The following is a 6,100-nucleotide window of genomic DNA, read 5'->3' as shown; positions in this document are numbered from 1 at the left end:
GGTTCAGCCGGGGTATCGATGGAGCGACAATGAGCAGATCGTCTAAATATGGCACAATACATATTCCCTGAAGACAGATAGAAATGACTGCTTCCCTCATAATTTTCGTAAATACCCTTGGCGCTGGGGATACGCCAAATGGGAGGGCGTTGAACTGGAGATGGATGATCCCCTGGTCGTGTGAGACCGCGAACCTCAGGAACTTCCGGTGATCCGGATGAATTGGGACGTGGTAATAAGCGTCCCTTAGGTCTATCATAGCCATCTGCCATCCTTGTCTGATGAGAGAGATTGCCGATTTTACTGACTCCATCTTGAACCTCCGGTATTTGATGAAGTGATACAGGGGTATCAGGTTTATGATAAGCCTGTGTTTCCTGGAGGGCTTCTTTACCAGGAATAAACGGGAGTAATGTCCTCTGCCTATTTCTTGTGGAGGTACATGTGAGATTACTCTTTCCCGTAATAGATCTTCTATTTGAAGAAGCAGGACCTTTTGGAGACTTGGGGACTGTGCAGGGGTGACTCTTAACGCATGTGGGGGGGATGCTCGAACAGCCCTGACTGTATAGTATGCAGAATCCACTGGTTCGAGGTCGTGGCCTGCCATTGGGCGAAAAACTGAGTGAGCCGACCCCCCACCGGGAAGTCACTGTCCGGGGGTTGTTGTTGCTGAGGGACAAGAATGTTTCTTCCCCTACCACCCTTTGGGTAGCTCTATCGTCCCGTATTGCCTTTCCCTCTGAACTCCTTCTGGGAGGACTGTTCTTGTGGGGGACGAAAAAATCGTCTTTTGGCGACACTCTGTTCAGGTAGGGATTTCTTTTTTCGGAAGCCTTTTTGAGGATGTCATCCAAGACTGGCCTGAACACGTGGTGCCCCTGGAAGGGGATGGCACAAAGTTTTGTCTTAGAGGTGATGTCGCCCCCCATGACTTCAGCCACAGGGCTCTTCTAGCCGAATTTGAAAGGACTAGGGACCTTGCTGCTACCCGCACCATTTCTCCTGAAGCATTGGCTAAAAAAACCTGTTGCTTTTTGGAGGATGGAAAGGGAATCTAAGATTTCCTCTCTGTGAGTACCCCCTGAGAGGTGCTCCTGTAATGTACGAATCCAGAAAAATAATGATCTGGCGACGCAAGTAGATGCAATATTTGCTTTGAGCAAGTTCGTCGAAGCTTCCCAGGATTTTTTAAGATGGCTATCTTACGATCCAAAGGATCCTTCAATTGGGAAGCGTCCTCAAAGGGAAGGGACGTCTTTCTAGTCACTTTAGAGACCTGAACATCTATTTTAGGGACCTCCACAAAAAGTTGTCACCCTCGAGGGGAAAGCGTTTTTTTAGTTCGGAGGGTAGAAGACCACTCCTGAGCTATCAGATTTTGTATGATTTTGTGCACTGGGAACCCCTTTCTACCTCTGGGTCTCAGCCCCCCAAACATCTCATCTTGAACAGAGAGCTTGACCTCCTCCTCCACCCCCATGGTATTTCTCACCATGGAGAATAACTCCTCCATATCCTCAGAGGAGAAATAGTATTTCTTTCCGTCATGTTTGGAGGTGGATGTGGAGCCCTCATTCTCCCAAATATCCTCTGACCCTGAGGAATGGATTTCTTCCTAATCTGAATCGGCTTCCGTAGGTGCCCTTTTCCTCTTTTTTGGGGGAGGGCCCTGGGTCACAGGGGGCTGGGCTACCATGGAGGTCTGAACCTCCTGTTTAATGAGTTTTTATGCTGTCAAACAGGGAGGGTTGTTCAGTGCGCAAAATGTTTTGCGTACAGGGTTAGCATAACTTATAATCAGAAGGGAACCTGGCACCACAGATACCACATTTGCAAGGGTTTCTTGGGGCAGAGGCCTTGTCTTCCTGTAAGAAGAGAGAGAAGGCTTACTCAGAGCCGTGCCACCAAAGTTTGACAGGTAAGGGACCGGCCCTGCTACTCACTGTAGGAGGGGGAATGCTGGGCTCCGCAGATGCAGCAGTCGAGGGCTTTTCACCATCCATGTCTGCACTCACACCACAGACACACTGCGCTTACCTGGAGCCTGTGGCACCCTTATATGGGTTTTGCAGCGTTGCTTGTTTCATGCCCCTCCTTCCTCCTGGTCCGTGGGGAGGAACGATCGCCCGACCCCATGCTGCTACAGGATTCCCGGGTGCTGGGTGCCATGACAGGGAACGCTGGAGTACGCGAACCGGAATTCCTCGCCGACTTCACTTCCGGTCGGGCGCCCGCCCCCTCCCACGCTGCACGTGTAGCAGCGTGGGAGGAAGGAGGAAGCCGGGGAGCTAGCTAGAGGACCCCGGCTGGCACTATTCCACCCCGCTTTACCCTACAGGGTGTGGGAGGGGCGGACCAGTCCCGAGTCATATCGGGAGGTGGAGACGGGAGCAGCGACGTGGAGGAGAGGCGAACCCCCTGAGCTCGGCTGAACAGCTGTGAGTAGGAGCTCCGCTCGCTGGCCACGGCAGCTCCTTGTTACCTCTTCATGCCCCACTGGGGGACAGGAAAAACACTGGAGGTAGCAGGAAGGGGAGGGTTATTTAACCTCTTTGTGTTTCCTGTCCCCCATTAGGGCGGGGAGACAACCTCCAAGGTGGCTGTCGTGGAAGGTGACTAGAGAAAATTCTTCTGGTGGATGGAACCAGGTTGGATTTTTGACAATTTATCAGCCATCCTAATGATGTTAGAAGATTCAGAACTTCCTGAATTTGGCTCTTGAGGACCACTTCTGATTGACCTATGAGTAGCAGGTCATACAGATAAGGCACGATACAGATGTTTTTGTTTCGGATAGCCGCTATCACCTCTGCCATTATTTTGGTGAAGACGCTTGATGCTGAAGAAATGCCAAAGGGGAGGACATTGAATTGGTAATGAAGTACCTGCCGTCCCTGAGCTACTGCAAATCTCAGATATCTCCGATGCTTTGGATGAATGGGGATGTGATAGTAAGCATCCCGAAGGTCTATAGTCGCCATCACGACCAATGGAATGGTGCTGCCATGATCCATGTTTTTGGAACTGTGGCAGATTTGGTGTTGCTTATTAAAACTTTTTTGTTTTCAGGCCATTGGGGGTTAATGTCAGTTTTTCCCCCGGTGGCCGCTGGTGTAATTATATTGCTGCTGATTTTGCTGATGCAGGTGGTGACCAATCCCATCCTTTAAAAGGTTACCTGAGGCATCAGCTGACTGTTGGTGATACACGTCCATTAGGAGACCAACTGAGGTGGAGAGAGGCGCTTTCTGATGCAGTGGTGCTTCAGCTGAAGCTGTGCCTTACTCTGCTGTGTGATGCATTGCAGCAGAGAAAGCCAAGTGCTGTTTTTGTGTTTCCTATTCCCTGTGGTGTTTGTCTTACCTTACCTTGTGTTGTCTTAGTGCAGGGGTGGGACCAGTGTCTTCACTTGCCAATTCCCTACTTAGGGATAGGAGCAGTTCAAGTGAGGGTTTAGGTATCCTGCTCGACGACGGGTTGAAAAAACCCATAAAGAGACGGTAGTAAGAGCAGGGCACATCCTCAGGTAAGTGCAGGAGGTGTCCATTTCCCCGTTTCCTAGTGCAGGGCCCACCATTATCAAAGTTTCCCTGGTGTTTTTTGTTTTGCCATTTAGTGACCGACCAATTGGTGGGTCGTGTCACACCGGGCCAGTCACTCTATGACAGGTGCTTTTTAACGATTCCATTGTGAACCTTGTATTTTACGTGCATATTAAGAGGTCTTAAATTTATTATCCTGTGTGTCCGTTTTTGTTTATAAACACACATGAATAATGTCCTATTCCGCACTCTGTTTCTGGAACTGGGGATATCACAACGCTAGAGAGTAATTTTTGTAGGTAGACCAGCTGTTAAGGCGCATCATAATTCCTGAGACAGTAGAGAAGTTACTCTTTATTTGTGGAGGTCTGTAACAGAACTCAATTTTTACCCCAGTCTGGACTGATTGTCTCACCCATTGGTTTGAGGTAAGAAGTTCCCACTGGGGGAGGAATCCAGAAATCCGTCCGATTCAACGTCATTTTTTTATCTTGAAGTTGTCCCTGGGAGAGTAAGATGTTTCTGCTTTTACCTCCCTTGGGATAGCTCTAGTGTCCGGTCTTCCGCTTTCCCCTATATGAGGATGGTCGATTCTGAGGGGGACGAAAGGACCATTTTTTTTTTGCCACTTTGGGTTCTGGCAGTAACTTCTTGTCCGCTGCTTTTTCTAACAATTCGTCCAGGGCTTGACCGAACATATATCACCCTTTGAAGGGGATAGAGCAAAGTTTGACCTTTGATGCAATCTCTCCACTCTATAACTTCAGCCATACTGCTCTTCTTGCTGAATTTGGCAAGACCAAAGCTCTGGCTGCCATCTTTACAGATTCTGCGGAGGCGTCGACCAGGATTCCTGTGTCTCTCTTTGAGAGGAAACGCTTCTCTCGGGCTACCCATGCTGAGGTGTTCCTCCAGTTGATTAAGCCACCGGAACATTGATCTGGCTATACATTTGCATCCAACAAGGCTGCGGATATTTCCCATGATTTCTTTAACAGGCTGTCTTGTGATCCATAGGATCTCGCAAGGTCGACATTTTTGCTACCTTTGCCACTTGAATATCCACTTTTGGTAACTCCATCCAGCATTTGGATATTTGCTCCTCCTGTGGAAATCTTCCTTTCATCTCTGAAGGTATCACCAATCGCTTTTCCGGTAGTTCCAACGCTTCCAGTATCAACTTTTGGATATTTTCATGCACTGGAAGCACCAACTTTTTCTGAGATCTTAGACCCCCAAACATTTGGTCCTCCTGAACTGTGTTCTGGACCACTTCTTCCTCCTCCACATTCATAGTGCTCCTCACTGCAGTCTGAAGTTCCTCTAAATCTTCTGAAGCAAAATAATACTTTTTACTGCTCTGGAACTGATCTGCCCGACAGATCCGCTTTCTTCCCACCATTCGCTAGTGAAGGATCCTGGACCTCCCTGGGAGTCAGAGTCTTAGTGTTCCTCTATGGACATCTTCCTCTTGGCGGTGCTACCGGCAAGGACTATGAAAAGGTGGGTAGTGATATTAGACCTCCTGGCGAACCATACCCCTCAACTCTTCTATTAAAGAGGGTTTTTCCTCTAACGATTTTCTGTGCAATTCTGACATAGGTGTTTTTTGTATGAAGAAGGGAATCATAAGTTGTCACATTTTTGGAACTAGTTTTTCTTTTTGGAGCAGGATCCTTATCTCCCTGAAAAGAGGAGACAGGGGACCATGAGTATAAGTCCTAAGGACATTCCTGCTCCAAAGATAGAGACACCAAGCAAGGCACTTACGCGGTTTGGGACAGCGCTGGGTTCTGCAGAAGCAGAGCAAGAAGAGCGATCACTCTCCATGACCGCAAAGGTCCTACCACATGTCTATCTGGACTCCTTATATAGGGCTTAGATCTCAGGGCGTCATCCTGGTAGGATGACCCTCCTCCTCTGTCTCTTTGGAAGTGCCCCCCAGAGGCGGGCGATTCCGGTTAATCCCCCCCAGCTGAGTGAACTCCAGAGTGTGCATTTTCGTGCCCCACGAGCTCTGTATAATCCCACCGCCGATTGGAAGTTCTCTGCCTATGTACAGTACACAGAAAGCTGCCAATCAATGGTGTGGGCGAGGTTTATATAGAACGCATGCATATGGAGGACTACCTGGCAGCAGGATTACTAGTCCAATAATTGACACATCGTTGGATTCAGGGTCTCTGTCTCTACATTATTCGATCTTCAGATTAGGTGGCAAAAACTGAGGAACAGATAGTCAATTTTAACAGATTTGAGTGGGAAGTACAATCTTTGAAAGCTATAGAAACTGGGCATAGCAATAGCACTGGGAGCAATCCAATGCCCTGCTAAACAGACATATGAATCCTTTGAATGTTCCTTCTAATGACATACAGCAAAAACACCCCAAGGCATTACATATGCACTAAAGTGTATGGCAGCTGCACTGTCTTCAGGTGCTCAAAAATATAGTTACTTGACGCTTACACACCAGTCATCTACACCAATATGGGCAGAACAGGATGTGGTCACACTCGCCAAAATTCATCAGAAGTTATACCACTAAAGTGTTG

The sequence above is a fragment of the Dendrobates tinctorius genome, unplaced genomic scaffold (genome assembly GCF_039654945.1).
Source record: "Dendrobates tinctorius isolate UK_male_01 unplaced genomic scaffold, ASM3965494v1 ptg000011l, whole genome shotgun sequence".
NCBI lineage: Eukaryota > Metazoa > Chordata > Amphibia > Anura > Dendrobatidae > Dendrobates > Dendrobates tinctorius.
Note: the sequence above shows the minus strand (reverse complement) of the source record.